We start from the raw sequence: 19790 nt of genomic DNA, 5'->3' as shown, positions 1-19790 counted from the left end.
GCTGGCGAGTGAGGTGGTGCACTAGCCGCTTGGCTGGTGGTCATGGTTGGTTCTGATCATGAATGCGCAGTCATTGAGGATGATGGTGTGGAATGTCCGTGGGCTAAATGCTCCGGCCCGCAGGAATGCCATATTTCAGGTGGTTAACTCGGCAGGACCGTCTATTGTGTGCCTTCAAGAAACAAAACTGCAAGATGTATCCGTGAACATTGTGCGTCAGTGCCTTGGTGGTAAATATGAAAACTTTTTCTACTTGCTGGCAGTGGGTACACGAGGTGGGATTTTGGTGGCTTGGGATGCCACGGTCACGCGACTATCGAATCCGCACTGCACGAATCATACATTAACATCGCTTGTGATGTGCCCGGAGGACGACCGGCCATGGTGGCTCACATGTGTCTATGGGCCACAAGAATAGGTGGACAAAGTGGTTTTCTTGCAAGACCTTGTTGACATTCGGGGCCTACACGTAGGGCCCTGGTTGGTAGCGGGAGACTTTAATCTAATTGCTAGAGAGGAGGACAAAAGTAATGATTTGATCAACCATAGGATGATGGACCGGTTCAGAGCAAAGTTGAACTTGCTTGAGCTGAAGGAGCTCTATCTAAATGGGAGACGCTATATGTGGTCTAATGAGAGGCAGATGGCTACTTTGGAGAAGATCGACCATGTGTTCGTGTCAAACGAGTGGGATGAGGCGTACCCGACGTGTTTCCACTCAACTCTGGGCACTGCAGTCTCCGATCATTGCCTGTTAATGTTGGATATGAATGTCTGCATCTGCACAAAGAAGAGGTTCAAGTTTGAGTCCTTCTGGACTCGTGCGGAGGGTTTCTTTGATGTGGTCAAGATGGCTTGTACTATGACTCTGGCGGCCTCTAATGACTACCTCACCTTACAAAGCAAGCTAAGGGCTACGGCACGGAGTCTGCAAAAGTGGAGTGATCGTTGGATTGGCAACGTGAAGCTTCAAATTGCCATTGCTATCGAGGTCATTAAGCAACTGTATATTGCTATGGAGGCAAGGAAGCTATCGGATGCAGAGAGGGATTTGCGCAAGTGTTTAAAGAGGAAGCTTTTGGGTTTGAGCTCGTTGGAGCGAACAATCGCTAGGCAGAGATCTAGAATGCTGCAACTGCGTGAGGGTGGCGGGAACATGAGGTTGTTCCATCAACAAGCAAGTCATAGGCAAAGAAAGAATGTTTTGAGGACGGTCAAGTACAATGATTGATTATACTCCGGACAGGATGAGGTGGCTTCGACGGTGGATGCTTATTTTGGTGAGGCATTTCGAGGTGCATGCCCTCGTGGATATGCGCTCAACCTGGATGAGCTGGGCCTTCCATGCCTAAACCTGGCGCATCTTGAGCGGTCGTTTACGGAGGAGGAGGTTGAAGGAGTGATCAAGTTAATGCCTCGGGGTAAAGCGCCGGGTCCTGATGGTTTTATGGGCAGATTTTATGCTACTTGCTGGAGTATAATCAAGGAGGATTTCATGAGAGCGATGGGCTACTTCTACAATGGTGACATGAGGGGTTTGGCGGCCATTAATAAGTCCTTAGTCTCTCTTTTGCCCAAGAAAGATGGTGCCCTGGAGGTGTGTGACTTCAGACCCATCAACCTTGTGCATGGGGCAGTGAAGATTTTCGAGAAGGTGCTTGCGTGTAGACTCGTGGAAGATCTACCTAAACTGGTTGGTAATCACCAAAGTGCTTTCGTCAAGGGCAGATCTTTGCATGACAATTTCATGCTTGTGCAATGTTGGGGAACGTAGTAATTTCAAAAAAATTCCTACGCACACGCAAGATCATGGTGAGGCATAGCAATGAGAGGGGAGAGTGTTGTCTACGTACCCTCGTAGACCGGCAACGGAAGCGTTGACACAACATAGAGGAAGTAGTCGTATGTCTTCCCGATCCGACCGATCCAAGTACCGAACGTACAGCACCTCCGAGTTCTGCACACGTTCAACTCGGTGACGTCCCTCGAGCTCCGATCCAGCCGAGTGTTGAGGGAGAGTTTCGTCAGCACGACGGCGTGATGACGGTGATGATGATGTTCTACCGACGCAGGGCTTCGCCTAAGCACCGCTACGATATGACCGAGGTGGAATATGGTGGAAGGGGGCACCGCACACGGCTAAGGAACGATCACGAAGATCAACTTGTGTGTCATGGGGTGCCCCCTGCCCCCGTATATAAAGGAGGGAGGGGGGAGGTGCGGCCGGCCCCTAGGGGTGCGCCTGGAGGAGTCCTACTCCCACCGGGAGTAGGACTCCCCCCTCTTGCCTTGTTGGAGAAGGAAAGGGGAAGGGGGAAAGAGGAAAAGGGGGCGCCCCCCCTTCCTTGTCCTATTCGGACTAGGGGGAGGGGGCGCGCGGCCTGCCCTGTCCGGCCCTCCTCTTCTCCCTTAGGGCCCATGTAGGCCCATTAACCCCAGGGGGGTTCCGGTAACCCCCCGGTACTCCGGTAAAATCCCGATTTCACCCGGAACGATTCATATATCCAAATATAGGCTTCCAATATATTAATCCTTATGTCTCGACCATTTCGAGACTCCTCGTCATGTCCATGATCACATCCGGGACTCCGAACAACCTTCGTTACATCAAAACACAAAAACCCTAATTACGATCGTCACCGAACTTTAAGCGTGCGGACCCTACGGGTTCGAGAACTATGTAGACATGACCGAGACACGTCTCCGGTCAATAACCAATAGCGGAACCTGGATGCTCATATTGGTTCCTACATATTCTATGAAGATCTTTATCGGTCAAACCGCATAACAACATACGTTGTTCCCTTTGTCATCGGTATGTTACTTGCCCGAGATTCGATCGTCGGTATTCCAATACCTAGTTCAATCTCGTTACCGGCAAGTCTCTTTACTCGTTCCGTAATACATCATTCCACAACTAACTCATTAGTTGCAATGCTTGCAAGGCTTAAGTGATGTGCATTACCGAGAGGGCCCAAAGATACCTCTCCGACAATCGGAGTGACAAATCCTAATCTCGAAATACGCCAACCCAACAAGTACCTTCAGAGACACCTGTAGAGCACCTTTATAATCACCCAGTTACATTGTGATGTTTGGTAGCACACAAAGTGTTCCTCCGGTAAACGGGAGTTGCATAATCTCATAGTCATAGGAACATGTATTAGTTATGAAGAAAGCAATAGCAACAAACTAAACGATCAAGTGCTAAGCTAACGGAATGGGTCAAGTCAATCACATCATTCTCCTAATGATGTGATCCCGTTAATCAAATGACAACTCATGTCTATGGTTAGGAAACATAACCATCTTCGATCAACGAGCTAGTCAAGTAGAGGCATACTAGTGACACTCTCTTTGTCTATGTATTCACACATGTATTATGTTTCCGGTTAATACAATTCTAGCATGAATAATAAACATTTATCATGATATAAGGAAATAAATAATAACTTTATTATTGCCTCTAGGGCATACTTCCTTCAGTCTCCCACTTGCACTAGAGTCAATAATCTAGATTACACAATAATGATTCTAACACCCATGGAGCCTTGGTGCTGATCATGTTTTGCTCGTGGAAGAGGCTTAGTCAGCGGGTCTGCAACATTCAGATCCGTATGTATCTTGCAAATTTCTATGTCTCCCACTTGGACTAAATCCCGAATGGAATTGAAGCGTCTCTTGATGTGCTTGGTTCTCTTGTGAAATCTGGATTCCTTCGCCAAGGCAATTGCACCAGCATTGTCACAAAAGATTTTCATTGGACCCGATGCACTAGGTATGACACCTAGATCGGATATGAACTCCTTCATCCAAACTTCTTCATTTGCTGCTTCCGAAGCAGCTATGTACTCCGCTTCACATGTAGATCCCGCCACGACGCTTTGTTTAGAACTGCACCAACTGACAGCTCCACCGTTCAATATAAACACGTATCCGGTTTGCGATTTAGAATCATTCGGATCAGTGTCAAAGCTTGCATCTACGTAACCATTTACGATGAGCTCTTTGTCACCTCCATATACGAGAAACATATCCTTAGTCCTTTTCAGGTACTTCAGGATGTTCTTGATCGCTGTCCAGTGATCCACTCCTAGATTACTTTGGTACCTCCCTGCTAGACTTATAGCAAGGCACACATCAGGTCTGGTACACAGCATTGCATACATGATAGAGCCTATGGCTGAAGCATAGGGAACATCTTTCATTTTCTCTCTATCTTCTGCGGTGGCCGGACATTGAGTCTTACTCAACTTCACACCTTGTAACACAGGCAAGAACCCTTTCTTTGCTTGATCCATTTTGAACTTCTTCAAAACTTTGTCAAGGTATGTGCCTTGTGAAAGTCCAATTAAGCGTCTTGATCTATCTCTATAGATCTTAAAGCCCAATATGTAAGCAGCTTCACCGAGGTCTTTCATTGAAAAACTCTTATTCAAGTATCCCTTTATGCTATCCAGAAATTCTATATCATTTCCAATCAGTAATATGTCATCCACATATAATATCAGAAATGCTACAGAGCTCCCACTCACTTTCTTGCAAATACAGGCTTCTCCAAAAGTCTGTACAAAACCAAATGCTTTGATCACACTATCAAAGCGTTTATTCCAACTCCGAGAGGCTTGCAACAGTCCATAAATGGATCGCTGGAGCTTGCACACTTTGTTAGCTCCCTTTGGATCGACAAAATCTTCCGGTTGCATCATATACAACTCTTCATAATGTGCACAATGTGAACAAGGAGTTGATCACGGGATGATGTGTTACGGAACGAGTAAAGACACTTGCCGGTAATGAGATTGAACGAGGTATCGGGATACCGACGATCGAATCTCGGGCAAGTATCGTACCGATAGACAAAGGTAATTGTATACGGGATTGATTAAATCCTCGACATCGTGGTTCATCCGATGAGATCATCGTGGAACATGTGGGAGCCAACATGGGTATCCAGATCCCGCTGTTGATTATTGACCGAAGAGTCGTCTCGGTCATGTCTGCGTGTCTCCCGAACCCGTAGGGTCTACGCACTTAAGGTTCGGTGATGCTAGGGTTGTAGAGATATTAGTATGCGGTAACCCGAAAGTTTTTCGGAGTCCCGGATGAGATCCTGGACGTCACGAGGAGTTCCGGAATGGTCCGGAGGTGAAGATTTATATATAGGAAGTCCAGTTTCGGCCATCGGGAAAGTTTCTCACTACTAGGAAAAGGCCTACTAATGGCGCACCGGTTTTGCCTACTAATGGCGCATCACCGGTGCGCCACTAGTAGCACGCCACTAGTAATTTTTACTAATGGCGCACCACTGGTGCGCAATTAGTATCTGGTATACTAATGGCGCACCATCCAGTGCGCCATTAGTATATAACACCATGCGCCATTAGTGTGCCTCCCAGGGGCCATATTTAACCATGTGCTTTGGCACACTAATGGCGCACTGTGGATAGATGCACCATTAGTATACTTGGCATACTAATGGCGCACTCTGTCTTGATGCGTCATTAGTATCCTTTGGCATACTAATGGCGCACTCTGTATTGATGCGCCATTAGTATCCTTTGGCATACTAATGGCGCACCTTGTGGTGATGCGCCATTAGTATGAATATTTGTTTTTTTTTACTTTTCTGATTTTTGCGCAGGTTACAAAATATATTATTTGACAGAATATAGACAGTAGCACACAGCAACAACAGATTCATCGAATACAATAGAAGATTAGTCTCTGAATACAATTCATCATATTAGTCTCCGAATTCAAAAGACCGAACAAAGATAAAACATTACAAGTATCGAGACCGCGAGTATCGAGTTTGTCTTCACATTACAAGTCGATATCAATCATCTAAACTACCATCACATAGAAGAGAGCTGCGGTCATCACGATGAGCACCATCACGATCAAACTGGTCTTCATCCGGTTCCTCCAACGCTCCCTCCTCTCTCCCGCTAGATAGCGGGCATATCTAGATTCGGCCTCCGCCCTAGTGGTGTACCCTTTGTAACTGTTACCGCTGAAACGGTGAACCTGTCTCCGACACTCCTCCTAGTCGTCGTAGACTCCGGGAACCTTACCCTTGTACACGACATACGACGGCATCTCTATGCACAAGCCAAACAACAGACAATACATACATAAGCAATATATAAGTATGCAACAAAAGGATCGGAAGAGAAAAGCAAGACATTAATAGCACGATTCATGGTCTTACTAATAAATAGCATCGATTACATCTAAGTTGAACGACTGTCCAAACCAAAGAGACATACAATTCATTAAAGTTTAATTACAACATGAGCCAATCAATGTTTCAGAACTACACATCACTACTTTCGACTCGACTCATGGACAGGAGCGTGGATGAAGCCGCTGTCTGTCGTGATGGTCATGAAATCACGGGCGTTGTCAGCCTGCATTTGTAGCATTCCGTCTATCTCAATGTTGGACGGTTGATATCTGAGGAAGAACTGCCCCGAGGTATGAAGGACATCTTGATGGATGATGTTCGCAAACTCCGACTGGACGCGAAAGAATTCTTGTCTGATGTCCGCGTCCTGGATTGCCGACAAGCTCGCGGCCCAATCTTTGAGATTATTTGGTAGCAGAAGGTGATGATGGTCCCTTACGATCGCCTGCATGTGATGGAGGGCATAGTAGGCATCCTTCTGACCGCCAGGCGGCTGCTTGACGCAGCAGAACGTCGTATTGTGGGCGAACACGTGCTTGCCGTACTTACGAACTGCCCTGATGAAGGTGCCTCCAAATTTGGCGTAGCCAGGGAGAACATCATCAAGAACTTTCTTGATATTTGTGTAGTCTATCTTGGAGTTACGGTTCGGGTCGAAATACGTGGCCATGGAATATTTCGGGCTTAAGAGGATGAGTGTGCAATGTGTGTCACTGCACAGAACACGGAATGTTAGAAAAAAAGAACGATCGAAATCTAAGAAATCATATGTTACGGGGCGGTTAAGGGATGACTTACTCAGGAAAGTAAGGCACAAGGAATTTATCCTTATCTGGGTTTGCCAGAATGATGTCTTCGAGGTGTGAACTCGTGACTTGGCGGTCCCCAGCGCTGCTCAAGAGCTTGGCACGCATGTAGAAGGGGTCGACGATCACGATGTCCGGGGTCTTGTCTCTAATGATCCGCATCTCCATACTCAGCGAAAACAGCCGAATGAAGGTGTAGTGTAGCGGATGAAGGTTGAACATAGCAAAGATGTCATCAAACCGCAGGACGATCGTACCCCCGATGGCGCCATCCACAAAGCCCTTGCCCTCTGGCACCTTGGCCACGAAAACCGGGTATGCCACATCATTCTCTTTGAGACGCCGCTTCTCCAAAGAAAGAACACTGTCGTGCAGACTCCGCATAGCACTAGTTGCAGCACTGAGCATATTTGCCGGTAGCATCGCCCTACCCGCCACATGCACCCTCCTCGAGATATCCTTAGGTGAAGGTGGCCCGTCCTGAGCACGGATCATACTCGGTGCCGGCTGGCTCGCACCGGCGGCCTTTTTAGTCGGCCATTTCCGGCCCTTCTTCTTGATCTGCTGTAATGGGACCGAGTTCTGCTCACAGACCGCCTTCTTGAGCGTGTTGGGGCTGATAATATTTGGCACCTCCGCTATCTGAGGCTCGGTGAAGGCGGCAGCTGGAGGCGTCTCCTAAGAACTGAACGCCAGATGACGCCTATTGCAATTGGGTTTCTCCGTCGTACCAGCTAGATCGCGGTTGTCTTGTTTGGGTTCTTGAGAAGGAGGCCCACAGAACTCGTCACCGTACCCATGTTCGGCAAAGTACTTATCGACGTTGGTAAATGTACCATCGTCGTTGTCGTCGTCGTCCAGATCCTGTGCCATATGCATGTCCGGATCCTGTGCCATAGGGATGTCCGGCATGTCCGGTAGCGTTGCGACGTTCTTGCCATGGCTTGGCGCCGGCACGACTGGCGGTCTTGTCTGGGGGGTGGTGTCCCCCACCCCCAAATGAATCTGGCTCTTCGGCCAAAGCAGGGGACAGCTTACCCAGGCGCTGAGGGTCATCTCATCTTCTTCGTCGGCCCCAGCGGGTCGAATCGGAGGTAACAGCTCGTCGCAGCCTGGCAGCACCCGAACCACTTCAACCCTATACATTGTGGCTGGCATCGGATTACCGTGGAACACGGGGTTGCCCGGTTGAACGATTCTGCCCTTGGCGACATCGACCAACTTGCCGCCCACGAAGTGCAGGAGAGTGCAAGGAACGTTGGCGGCGCCCTGCGAAAACATGTAGGGCGTCAGGGATGCCCAGTCAAAGGCAAGGAGATGAAGTCCTCGGCCGAGAGGCTTAGTTACCATGATGCCGTCGAGCTCGGCTAATGTCGAGGCACCGCCAACGGCGGGCGTGCAACTGACGGAGGGGCCGCTTGCTGGCGAGGTGCCGGCCGGCGTACACTCGGGTGCATTAAGCTCCAATGCCGGTGTCGGAGACACCAATACCGCCGCCGCCGGAGACACCAATGGCGCCGCCTGCGCGTTGTGTGAGTTGCTGGCCGTGAAGCTGGGAATCGGGGGCGGCCCCTGTTGGCCACCCGCAATCCACGTCGTTATCCCATGAATCAAGGTAGGCATAATGCCGGTAAGCGTCAATCCCAGTTGTTGTTGCACTTGCTCTTGGACCATCTCCGGAATCCGCGCCACTTGCGCCTTGAGTGCTTCAACCTCGCGCGACTGGCTTTCCGAGCTGGTCTTTTTCTCCTTTCGCCCACCAGCGCCATAGTATGACGACCATTTTGTGGACAAGCCTTTGCCGGCCACACGACCAGCTGACGTCGGCTTATTGAGCTTATCCCTGTTTTTCATTACGTTCAATGCCCTATTCAAAGGGGTGTCGAAAGGGGAGCTCTGAGACGACCCCGAGCTACTGCTTTCTTTGTCCTGCGGAAGGAACGTGAACCATTTAGAAATATTGGGGATTAATTAGAATGCAACCATATGGAGCTAATTACGCGGGGGTGTATTCCTTACCAGAACAAGCTCAAGCTCCTTGGTCTTCGGATCCGTGGTAAGCTCCTTTGTTACCGGGTCCTCCTTGTACCGGGCCCTGAGAAAGTTCCTGGTCTGCTTGTCACTGTATTTCTCGAAGCGGGGCGGTAGGCCTTGCTCGGCACGCTCCGCGTCCTCCTTGTCCCATACAGGCTCCGCCACTCTGTAACCGCCGAGACCGAGTTGGTGGACCCCTATGTTCAACTACCGCATTTCTTTCCCCCACTGACTTGATTCGGAGGTTGCGGGGCTCTCGCACTTGATCTTGAACTCCTTGTAGTCATCTTCGCTCATCAAAGGATATTTCGCCTTGATCTTCTCATAACTATCACCTTTGTCAATCATTGCCTTCACCGTGCTTTTCCAAGTAGACAGGGCCATGCTCATCGTCGTGAGGGCGGCACCGTTCACTTTATTACCCGAGAGGCGTGTGTTTGCGAACTCAGCGGGGAACTTGTATCGTTCGTGCAGCTTCGTGAAGAGGAGGCTGCGCAAATTCCCTCGGTCCTTATGCCTTAGGTTCTCGGTGTTGATCGAGGCGGTGCTCCAGAGAATGCACCCGAGCTGAATCGAGTACCCCTTGGCTACGTGTTTGGGCGCCGTCGGATGCCCGTCGGAGTTCACTTCAGTAAATTCCTCCCTGGCGGTGCCGAGCACGTTCGGGCGCCGGTCCTTCCGTTGCCTCTTCGGTTGGCTGCCATCTGTGCGTGCGCCGCCATCATCAGTGGTGGCATCTGCGGCGCCATCATCAGTGGTGTCATCCCCGACGCCACTAGGGCTTGTGTAGTCAGGATCGGTGTCTTCCGCGGCGTCCTCATAACGGTGAGGTTCTTCCTCCAACTCCTGGGACAGCTCCCAGAATTGCTTGCCGCCCGAACCGCCGGCCTCATCATTGTGGGCCATGTTTCGCTCTAAATAGGAAAAAAGTTTGGTCAAAAAGTTGGTTATTGTCAAGGAACAAGATCATGGTCTCATCATTTAGGGTTTGTCAACACCGAGGCATCCTAAAAGCTAAGCTTTTATCATTTAGGGTTTGTCGACGCCGAGGCACCCTAAAAGCCTAAGCGTACATCATTTAGGTTCTCATCGACACCGAGGCACCCTATAGAAGCCAAGGTTTCATCATTTAGGGTTTGTCGATGCCGAGGCACCCTAAATGCTAAGTTAAGTTTTCATCATTTAGGGTTTATCGATGTCGAGGCACCCTAGGTTGGGCCTAATCACTTGGCACTAATCACTTGGCTCTATTGCCACCTATGCAGCAAGAATGGTGGGGCAGTTGATCCTACTTAACTAAGTACTAAGATACCCTGGACCATGCATTAGTCGCAAGTACCCCATATGTCCTATTTTTAGCAAATTCATGCTAAAATTCACGGAAAATTTCAGCATGACCTTTGCTGAAAATAGGACATATGGAGTACCCGAATTTGCCAGAACGGAAGTTAATCGACATTCCGCCAAACTCAAGGGCCTCTCGGGATACCTGCAATATCATTATCCCCGCGTAATGAAGTCGCCAATGGGTTATTTCAGAAGATCACAAGTAGCATCATCACAAGTACAACATCATCTATAGCTTTATATTAACAAAGCATCAGCACATATACAAAAGACCACTTATGCCAACAGTATGGTTTATATCAGATTCAGAGTTAGAAACAGGAAAAACCGGTGCTTCAAAGCCTACTGGACACAATTTACATCTATCAGTACGGGATGTCCTAACTAATTTCAAGTGTTCACAGGTGAACTTGTACCATGGATGAGCCTAGTGCTTCATTAGTCAACTGAACAGAGATAATAGGGCATAACACCATACATAAAGTGATGAGCATACATACTACTGTCCAAGCAAATTAACTGAATAGTATTGTGTCAAGTTCAGTTTGAAAATTCAGTTACTGCTTGAGTGATTTGACACCAAAAATTACTCCCAAAAATTACAATGATTGTATATTGACTGCATATATTCACTGTACAGGACTGAATTCAGTCAAGAAAACCTATCAATTTCTGTTCACTGCATATATTCACTGTACAGGCTGTCAAGTTCTATTTCAGCTCAAGAATGACACACTCAACTTCATTGCTTCAACCACATGGACAACAGAGCAAATGTTGGAAGTTGACAATATACTTTAGATTCACACATGCTGCCCTAATTATTTTGTCTGTATCTTTAGATTATCTACTTTAGGCACAATCATACACAATTCCGATTAATTCATCACTGTAGGCCAGCATGAAACACACTCCTCCAAAAAAAGCCTAAAATTCCACTATTATTGCCTGTAAAAAGGCCTAATATCCACTAGTATTGCCTCTAAAAAAGCCTTAAAAGTCCACTATTGTTGACAATCAAAATATGATCTGAACTGTAAGGAGTTAACTGAAAAATGAGTGGTTGTTGGCATGAGGGAGTAAACTGATTGTTGGCACAAAAATATTGGTTCTGCAAACATGAAAACAGTCACAAAAATAATGCACTTGGTTTGTGTTGATTTTTTGCTTTCAGGGATTGGTTTGTGTTGAGTTGTTAACCTAAAGGTTCTGCAGTTTGAATCTCCTTTAGCTAGTTTGAATCCATGGACTACCCTGTTAGATTGGGACTGAAGATAGGTACCTGCTTATCTTTCTATTCCGTCACCAATAGTAGCTTTTCCAAGAATAATATCCCTGCATGAACATAGGTGAGAGGTTAACTAACTGCCTCAAAGGCATAATCAATGCATCAGCTCGAAGAAATAATGCGATTGACACGTCAAAACTATGACAGAAATGTAAAACTTGATGGCAACTACGACATGGCAAGAAAGAACTCATATGTAGTGATGGCAGAACGTATGAATTTGCCGCGGCAAAATTTGGTTCTCCCTAAAAACAAAATGGAAAAATTGTGGTGGAACGAATCTAAATTTGCCATTCACTGCATATTGGAAATTGCCCTAGAATACCCCTACCAGTTCTGAACCAGATCAAAAACTACATATCACAAAAATACCATGGTACAGAATGGTGGTGAAATTTGCCATGACATTTCTACTAGTGCACTAGGTCATGGCATGTCATCTGTGCTAGTCTACTGGGTCATGTGATGCAATTTGGGGTGAGAAAACTAAACACAAAATTCGGATGTGCCTCTACTGGGTCATGGCACATCAATTTACAGATAATCAAACTAACAAAAATGAAAAAAAAGACGGGGGGTTGAGGATGTTGCCACCAGTAGTGGAAAAGGAGGAAGGAGGAGGCCCTCCCCAATCTTGCAACCATAGACCGCCACGGTCGAGGGGAGGGAGGGAATGGGGAATGGTGGAGAGAGGGAGGAAGGAGGAAGGAGGAGAGATACCTGGTCGCCGGAGGGGTTGGGGTCGGGGTCGGGGTCCGAGCTCGTCCTGTTCCTCGCTCGCCGCGGTCGAAGGAGAGCAGGGGGCCGGTGGCGGAGGATGGTAGGGGCAGGTGGGGTGGAGGGAGCACCTTGGTTGGGGCGGAGCGACGAGGGCGACGGGGCGACGAAGCGGCGAGGGCGACGGGGCGACGGAGCGGCGAGGGCGACGGGGCGACGGAGCGGCGAAGGCGACGGACGGGAGGATGAGGCGCGGCGGACGGCAGCGGTCGAAACCCTAGGCGGTCGCTCGCTCGCTTCTAGGGTTGGGTTGGGGGTGGGTCGATCGATCGATGGGGATCTGGTGGCGAGGGAGAGAGGGTCGAAGGAGATAGCTAGGGGGAAGCTTACTAATGGCGCACCAGACCTCGGTGCGCCATTAGAAATCTTTTTTTAGATAGCAATGGCGCACCCCGCAGCGGTGCGGCATTAGAAATCTTTTTTTAGATAGCAATGGCGCACCCCGCAGCGGTGCGCCATTAGAAATCTTTTTTTAGATAGCAATGGCGCACCCCACAGCGGTGCGCCATTAGAATTTTTTTATTACAGTTCGAGCACAGGTTATATTGCACCTAACCCAATCCACATCAGAACCCGCCCACTAGCCCGACTGGTCAGCACGCAGCACACACACCAGGAGGTCCTGGGTTCGATTTCCAGGCTCCGCAATATTTTTTTCATTTTAAATGCTATTTGATATTTATTTGTGTTTAAATATGTTCAAACTTGTTTAAATCATAACAGTAATATTTTTTATAAAAACAGTAATAATTTTTTAAAAAATATATTCAAATTTGTTACTTGAAAATATCATCGGCGGCGGCGGTGGAGCGGGGGAGGGTGCGGGGGGTGCCCGTTGGCGGCGGTGGAGCGGGGGAGGGTGCGGGGGCCGGGTGCTCGTCGGCGGCGGTGGGAGGGGGATCGAGATCGAGTGTCCTCATGAATTCAAAAAGTGCCTGTGAAATTTAAAAATATTCATGATATCAAAAAGTGCCCATGAAATACAATCGAGAAATGAAGACTACGATTTAAATACAATCAATCTTAGCTAGCTATCTGTTCACAATCGTCTTGCCCTTCTTTTTCGCAAATGGAGTTCTTCTGTGGAACGGACGTCCTTTAGGTAGGGTGGTCCTGCTTCGTCTTGTGGTGTGTGCTGCTACTTCATCGTCGTCGTCATGTTCGATCTTCGGGTCGCCGTACTTGTCGAAGTCTTGCTCATTGGCTACTCCATCCATTCCGATGATCTTCCTTTTGCCTCTTCTCACGACAACACGACTGGGCTTTGACGGGTCAGTAATGAAGAAGCATTGGTTCACTTGGGAAGCCAGTACCCATGGCTCATTTTTCGCGGTGACGTTTGCGCCCGCGGTCTTGGATTTGGCTTCGGGTATAACCATGGTGGTGAAATACCGGTCTTCTTTTAGGACGCTCTTGGCCCATCTGACACGGAACATCGGGACCTTCTCTCCAGCGTAGCTCAGCTCCCAGATCTCCTCGATCCTTCCATAGTTTGTCCTTGTCGTTACCGGTGTAGGATTCCATCGTTACCCCGGAGTTCTGATAACCATCGCTCTTCATGTCCTTGTCCTCGGTGTAGAATGTGTAGCCGTTGATATCGTACGCCTCATAGGTCATCAGGTTGTGCTCGGCGCCCTGTGACAAGGCGAATATGAGTTGTTCTTCCGCGGAAGAATCCTCATGTAAAGGGTACGACGGAAGCTTCCGCTTGAACCAACGCATGAAACATGAGTTGTGCTCTTTGATTATATCTCCGTCCGTCCTCTGTTGGCCTCGGTCATTGTACGTCTTCTCAATAAAGGTTTTGTGCTCTACCACCCAAGGATCGACCACGTCTATGTGTTGTAGCGCGACTAGGTTTGCTCTTTCAAAGTCGGTGAGTCGACCCTCGAAGTCGACATACATTTTGCGGTGACCCTCACGGTGACCCCATCCAGCGAGCCTGCCGAGGTGCCTGTTGACGGGCAGACCAACGGGGTTCTTGATGCCTAGATAATTCGTGCAGTAGGAGATGCACTCTTCGGTCAGAAAGCCCCTGGCTATACTTCCCTCTGGACGTGACATGTCGCGAATGTATCCTTTGATGACACCATTCATCCTTTTGAACGGCATCATGCTGTGCAGGAACGTCGGCCCGAGTTGGATGATATCCTCCATGATATGGACCAGCAGATGCACCATAACATCGAAGAATGCGGGCGGGAAGTACATCTCAAGCTCACATAGTATCACCACGATCTCTTCATGTAGCCTTCTGAGTTGCCTCATGCCAATCGACTTCCGAGAGATGACGTCGAAAAAGTTGCATAGGCCAAATAGCGTTTCACGGACGTGCGCGTCCATGATCCCACGGATTGCAACTGGAAGTATCTGCGTCATCAGCACGTGACAGTCGTGAGACTTCATCCCACTGAACTTCTGCTTCGCTGGGTCTAGGTATCTGCTTATCTTCCCCGCGTAACCGTAAGGAAGTTTTACTCCTATGAGGCAGGTGAAAAACTGCTCGATCTCCTCCTGCCTTAGAGTGAAGCACGCGGGAGGGTAGTCACTTCCGGTCTTCTTGGCCTTTTTGCCTTTGCGACGAGTTTTTCTGTCCTACTTCGCCTCATCATCATCATCATTAGCGTGAAGCTCCTGCCTGATGCCCATTGATTTCAAGTCTGCCCTTGCTTTCGGCCCATCTTTGGTCCTCTCTGGCATGTTGAGCAGGGTACCAAGCAGACTCTCGCACACGTTCTTCGTGATATGCATGGTATCAAGGCTGTGAGGCACACGGTGGATCTTTCAGTACGACAAGTCCCAGAAAACAGACCTCGTTTTCCATACCTTCAGCAGCGGCTCTGGCGCCTTTCGCTTCTTTCCCGGCTCTGGCGCCTTTTGCTTCTTTCCCGGCAGTGGGCAATCTTTCCAATTTTTCAATAGCTCGTCTATTTCCTCGCCGCTCCTCGTACGCGGGCGTTTTCGGGGTTCGGTTTCACCATCGAACAGATCCTTGCGTTTCCTCCACGGGTCATCGTCGCGAAGCCACCTTCGATATCCCATGAACACGGTTTTTGAAGATCCGGGATCTCTATCTAGCTGGCGATACGTTGTGTCATCCATGCACCTTACGCATCCAGAAAATCCGTGGACTACCTGCCCCGCGAGATATTCGTAACCGAGATAGTCGTGCACCGTCGTGAGCAGTGCGGCTCTCATAGGGAAATATTCTTTCTTTGCGGCGTCCCACGTATTGGCTGGCGTTTCCGCAGCGTGTCTAGCTCCTCTTTCAGCAGCCCCAGATACAGATTGATGTCGTTCTCTGGTTGTTTCGGCCCTTCAATTAGCATACTCATGTGAATGTACTTCCTCTTCATGCACAACCAGGGGGGAAGGTTGTACATCCACACAAACACAGGCCACGTGCTATGTGTGCTTCTCTGGCTGCCAAACGGATTGACTCCATCGGTGCTCGCGCCCAGCACGATGTTCCTTGGATCCTTCCTAAATTCTTGGTATTCGAAGTTCAACGCTTGCCACTGGCTCGCATCCTTAGGGTGACTCAGCATCTTGTTTTTTTTATTTATCTCCAGATCATTTCCGTCATCTTCCCGCTTCTTCTCCTCCCTATCCGCGTGCCAATGCAGGAGCTTTGCTACCTTAGGGTCCGCGAAATACCGCTATAGACGAGGAGTGATCGGAAAGTACCACACCGATTTTTGAGGAGCTTTCTTCCTCTTCTTGTATTGAATGACGCCGCACACCGGACATATGGTAGACTCCGTGTGCTCGTCCCGATAAATGATGCAATTGTTCATGCACACATGGTATTTCACGTGCGGTAAATCCAGAGGACACACGATTTTCTTCGCCTCCTCGAAACTGGTCGGGCACTTGTTCCCCTTGGGAAGACGTTCGTGCCAGAATGACATGTTCTCGTCGAAGCATGCGTCGGTCATTTTGTGTTTTACCTTCATCTCCAGAGCCATGAGCGTTACTTTCAGGCGGGTATCCTCGAGCCTGCATCCTTCATACAATGGAGTAACCGCGTCTATCTCCAGTTGATCCAGCTTGGCTTTCTCTCGGGCGGCAGCTCTTGCGTTATCCGTCTGCTTGAGAAGCAGCTCTTGAATATGAGGGTCCTGCACCCAGCCTCCATCGTCGTCTGCTCCGGCATCTCCATCTTCATGATCATGCCCTTCGTCTTGATCTTCCTCATCATCATGTACGACATCTTCTACATGATGACTGTGTACAGCATCACCGTCGTGATCATGTCCTGGAGATTCTTCGTCTTCTCGCCCGCCCTCGCCGCGGTGGTACTTGTCTTGTTGCCCTTCCTCCTTTCTTGCCCGGCCCCCATGGACGACTTCATAGTCATCTTCATCACCTTGCCACCGATAGCCATCCATGAAACCACGCAAGAGCAGGTGGTCCCGCACCTGCCCGAAATCCGGGTCCGCAATAAGGCTCTTCAGCTTGCATCTTCGACACGGACATCTTATCTCCGTCTCGTTCTTTTGAAGCATCTCGGCCTTCGCGGAGCTCAAAAACCTATTCACGATGCTTCGGTCATTGTGCGGACCATGGTCGCCTGCGGGGTAGAGCAAAATGATATTTTAGAACCAAGAAAAAATTTGGCATGACCTTCCCTAAAAATAGGACCAAAAAGAATGCATAGTGCCAAAATTCTCGCCGAAACGGAAATGAATCAACATTCCGGCAAAATATTGGCAACTATCACATTTCAAATACCGGTACCTGCAAACACAAACATATATGCAACACCACAAACACATGCAACACCACAAACATACATAGATCTAGCTAGGCCACAAAAAGTGCATGTGCACATTGTTGGAGCGAACTAGGGAGAAAAAAAGTAGATCTACATCATGAAGATAGCTTTCCCCTTACTTACCTATCAAAAAAAGGTAATTTCACCACTTAATTTTGATGAATCTATGGTGGAAATGAGGTGAGGAGGAGGAGGCAGCCGAAAGCTTGGAGAAGGAGGTGGAGGGAATGAAGTGGGGAAAGTGAGTGGGTAGGTGTGGGGCTATCCAAAATATCTCTTGTTGGGGTCCCAGGTTACTAATGGCGCACCACCTGCAAATGCGCCATTAGTAACCCTGGTTACTAATGGCGCACCTGCAGGTGGTGCGCCATTAGTAGTTTTATAGAAAAGTAATATATATATATATATATATATATATATATACTAATGGCGCACTTTTACAGGGTGCGCCATTAGTAGTTTAAACTAGTAATGGCGCACTGTGAGGCGGTGCGCCATTAGTAGTTTTGCAAAAAAAAAGAATAAAAAAAATTCAGTACTGGCGCACTCCATGTCTGGTGCGTCATTACTAGTTAGAACTAGTAATGGCGCACCAGAGGTAGGATGCGCCATTAGTATGTATGTAAAAATAAAAAAAAATTATCACTAGTGGCGCACCAGTTTTCTGATGCGCCATTAGTGTCTTCCACACTAATGACGCATCACCAACTGGTGCGCCATTAGTATATAGTAGTGGCGCACTACTTTCCTGGTGCGTCATTAGTGTCAATCCTATCTATAGCCCTTTTCCTAGTAGTGTCGAGGGTAATCGGTATTGTACCGGGACCACCGGAAGGGTCCCGGGGGTCCACCGGGTGGGGCCACCAATCCCGGAGGGCCCCATGGGCTGAAGTGGGAGGGGAACCAGCCCCTGGTGGGCTGGTGCGCCCCCCATGGGCCTCCCCCTGCGCCTAGGGTTGGAAACCCTAGGAGTGGGGGGCGCCCCACCTGACTTGGGGAGGGCAGCTGCACCCAAGTCCCTAGCGCCTCCCTCTCCCTCTCGTTGGTGCTTGGCGAAGCCCTGCCGAGATCTCGCTGCTTCCACCACCACGCCGTCGTGCTGCTGGATCTCCGTCAACCTCTCCTCTTCCCTTGCTGGATCAAGGAGGAGACGTCTCTTCGTTCCGTACGTGTGTTGAACGCAGAGGTGTCGTCCGTTCGGCGCTAGGATCATCGGTGATTTGGATCACGACGAGTATGACTTCATCAACCCCGTTCTCTTGAACGCTTCCGCTTAGCGATCTTCAAGGGTGTGAAGATGCACTCCCTCTCTCTCGTTGCTAGTATCTCCTAGATTGATCTTGGTGACACGTAGGAAAATTTTGAATTATTGCTACGTTACCCAACACACTCCACATAGCAAGCTGTAAATTATTTTGTTAACATAATATCATTTTAACATAGACAAAGTAATTAGGCGTGATGTTTTTGCCTTTCGGCTTTTTTTCTCCTCCTTTTGGGCTATGTGCATCATACCTATGCATAGGCACATACCTATGCATAGGCCGGGTATGAACTCATGTTGCTTGTATCTTCTTAATGTGACGACATGAGTGAATAGAAGCGCCCTTTATCTGTGACAATCATTGATGTCCTTTTGCCATCAAGATGTATATATGATAGTTGTGTATAAGTATCGGTGACTTTGTTGACATTGATATTGCATCATGTGTACAAGTGAAAGAGCAGCATCTCAGGTTCTCCCGAACATGTACATATTCATATTTAAGATATTTGAAATGTGTATATGGGAAACTATTTCCTTCGGTTCAAAATGTAAGTTGTCTTAGGAAATTACACAATCTCCAACACGGTACTTTTACCATCAATTTATTTGCAACACATGTTACTTGACCAAAAAACAATTACACATTTTAATTATATTTCATGCATGACAAATCTAGTCATATCAATTTGATATTTCTATGTTAAAAGGTTTTGTTTATCTAGTTGGTCGAACTAGCTAGATTCATTTGAATGGTAAAGTTCTAAAAAGGTAGGAATTTTGCATCGAAGGTAGTAGTACAAGAATTGGGGTCAAAAGGTCAACAACATAACAATGGAGTACTAACAATCAGGGGCTAGCAGCACCCTTCAAGCATAACAATTATCCTAGTCATAAATAATGTTACATCACATACTTTTATCTACCAATTATTCAACTCCAAACCCTAGGAGAGGCAACCTCTGGGCACTCCCCATCGCCATCTCTATTCCGCTGGTATGTCACCACCCCTACCGCTCCTCCTCTGTTGGCTCCGCCGGTGTGGGAATGCGGGACGCCATGATCTACCAGAAGGAGATGTTGATTTCCCTGATTTGGGTTCTTTAGGTAGGTTTCCATTCTCCGTCGCTTCGGCCCTTCCCGCGGTGGTGGCAGCAGCGCTCAACAAGTATTATATGGGCAGCGGTTTTCTGGCGAATAATATTCCGTCGAGCCTTCCCATCTCGTTGGCGTATTTTCCTGGCGGTAGTCTGAACCGGTGAGATTATGGTCCACAAGGTTTGTTGGCGCGGCGACATCAAAGACTT

Source organism: Triticum urartu, chromosome 4, assembly GCF_003073215.2.
Source record: "Triticum urartu cultivar G1812 chromosome 4, Tu2.1, whole genome shotgun sequence".
Lineage (NCBI taxonomy): Eukaryota > Viridiplantae > Streptophyta > Magnoliopsida > Poales > Poaceae > Triticum > Triticum urartu.
Note: the sequence above shows the minus strand (reverse complement) of the source record.